This window comes from Amphiura filiformis, chromosome 13 (genome assembly GCF_039555335.1).
Source record: "Amphiura filiformis chromosome 13, Afil_fr2py, whole genome shotgun sequence".
Lineage (NCBI taxonomy): Eukaryota > Metazoa > Echinodermata > Ophiuroidea > Amphilepidida > Amphiuridae > Amphiura > Amphiura filiformis.
The window spans coordinates 8,729,573-8,732,378 of NC_092640.1; positions in this window are offsets into that span (position 1 = coordinate 8,729,573).

Sequence of the window (2,806 nt, forward strand, 5' to 3'; positions counted from 1 at the left end):
AAATGTACATTTCATTTATTTCCAAACTGTACTCAAGGAGTGTTTTCACCATAGGAATATGTTAATGGCCATAGGTCAGCAGCCATTTTATTATTTAATATTTTGATGCAAGTGCCAACGATTAAATTGGTTCGACGATTTGCGTGCGTTTGACCCTTGTGACAAACGCTACGACAAACGCTGGGTTTTTTGTCGGATGTTCATAAAAATAAGTAATCAACAAAATTGGCCATTCGGGATTAATGATCAAATATTTAACGATAGTTGGTTTTACATGGGACCTTTCATTTCAAGGTCATCAGAGGTCAAACTATTATAGTTTGTTGGATTTTTAAGAATTTAAATAACGTACAGATCTTGCATGACCCAAGGTAATAAGACGACACTTGTAGTTTGAGAACAGTCTCTATTACATTCGTGGTGTGCACATAGTCCGACGAGTAGGGCCTTTTTTCTTATTTACCAGACTAGGATCACCATCTCATATGGCGCAAGAAAGACGAATCGCGAAAATCCAGTGACCCGCCGCCCGAACTTTCGCGGTCAATCTTTCTTGGCGCAGTGATTATAGTGCGCTACCCACATGCACAACGCCTAGACGTTGATCCACAAGCCTCAGCACACTTTACAGGTTGTCACTGACCACTATGGCCCACATCATTCCATAAACCATTAAACAACAAGTCAGGGGCGTTGCTGCTACATGAGCGCACACCCTATACATTCCACAAATAACCTTCGCAACCAGGATTAGCTCTCCAAGTTTTGTACGGGTTACAATTCAAGCTCAATTTTTCCACGAGATCGTACTAGGCACCGCCAGAGTTCGAACCCGCAACCTCTCGCACCACAGTCGAACGCCTTATCGATTGAGCTAACTGCGCGTTAGTATAGTTGGTAACTATGGCTGCATGAGTATAGTTGTTAACTATGAAAAACAGGTCCTATTCGTCGATTATGTGCACAAGGTATGAGGTCTTCATTAGGATAGTACACCTGCTACAAAAATCTCACTAATATAAAGGGTTATAATTATTGAGAGATTGCGATTTCGTACTTTAACGTTAACTTCTAGACGTAAGTCACTTAAAGGCACATTATAACATTAGCTGAGGCGGACATCAATATTTTTCAAAGTTATGTTTTTACACGATTGTAATGAACTTTATAGTAAACTACGTCGTAACATACCCTTCAAAAAATGAAAACTTTATGTGCTGTATAGTTTTGACAAAGGAGTGTTTTCACCATAGGAATATGTTAATGGTCATAGGTCAGCAGCCATTTTATTATTTAATATTTTGATGCAAGTGCCAACGATTAAATTGGTTCGACGATTTGCGTGCGTTTGACCCTTGTGACAAACGCTACGACAAACGCTGGGTTTTTTGTCGGATGTTCATAAAAATAAGTAATCAACAAAATTGGCCATTCGGGATTAGTGATCAAATATTTAAAGATAGTTGGTTTTACATGGGACCTTTCATTTAAAGGTCATCAGAGGTCAAACTATTATAGATTGTTGGATTTTTAAGAATTTAAATAACGTACAGATCTTGCATGACCCAAGGTAATAAGACGACACTTGTAGTTTGAGAACAGTCTCTATTACATTCGTGGTGTGCACATAGTTCGACGAGTAGGGCCTTTTTTCTTATTTACCAAACTAGGATCACCATCTCATATGGCGCAAGAAAGACGAATCGCGAAAATCGAGTGACCCGCCGCCCGAACTTTCGCGGTCAATCGTTCTTGGCGCAGTGATTATAGTGCGCTACCCACATGCACAACGCCTAGACGTTGATCCACAAGCCTCAGCACACTTTACAGGTTGTCGCTGACCACTATGGCCCACATCATTCCATAAACCATTAAACAACAAGTCAGGGGCGTTGCTTCTACATGAGCGCACACCCTATACATTCCACAAATAACCTTCGCAACCAGGATTAGCTCTCCAAGTTTTGTACAGGTTACAATTCAAACTCAATTTTTCCACGAGATCGTACTAGGCACCGCCAGAGTTCGAACCCGCAACCTCTCGCACCACAGTCGAACGCCTTATCGATTGAGCTAACTGCGCGTGAGTATAGTTGGTAACTATGGCTGCATGAGTATAGTTGTTAACTATGAAAAAACAGGTCCTATTCGTCGACTATGTGCACAAGGTATGAGGTCTCCATAGGCCTCGTATCCATAGGCTGTTCCCTTGTGGCGTGTGCCCTTGTTCCGTATTTACTTTTTCCCATGTGACCTGCCACACAGACAACGAACCTTTGTTTTGCTTAGTGGCCGCTACGGTTCATTGTCTGTGTGGCAGGTCACATGGGAACAAGGGCACAAGCCACAAGGGAACAGCCTATGGATACGAGGCCTTAGGATAGTACACCTACTACAAAAATCTCACTAATATAAAGGGTTATAATTATTGAGAGATTGCGATTTCGTACGTTAACGCTAACTTCTAGACGTAAGTCACTTAAAGGCACATTATAACATTAGCTGAGGCGGACATCAATATTTTTCAAAGTTATGTTTTTACACGATTGTAATGAACTTTATAGTAAACTACGTCGTAACATACCCTTCAAAAAATGAAAACTTTATGTGCTGTATAGTTTTGACAAAATCCGAGATATCGTATGTGTAAGTATTCGTTGGCAATTGTAAGGGGCTAACAACATGGTGCACCTTAAACTCGCGTCTAAATTTCAAGTCTTTTAAAACTCCTCTCAGTGTCAATAGGGGGTAAATACTAAATCAAACACTTTAAACACTAAATTAAACAATTAAACGCTCCCAACAC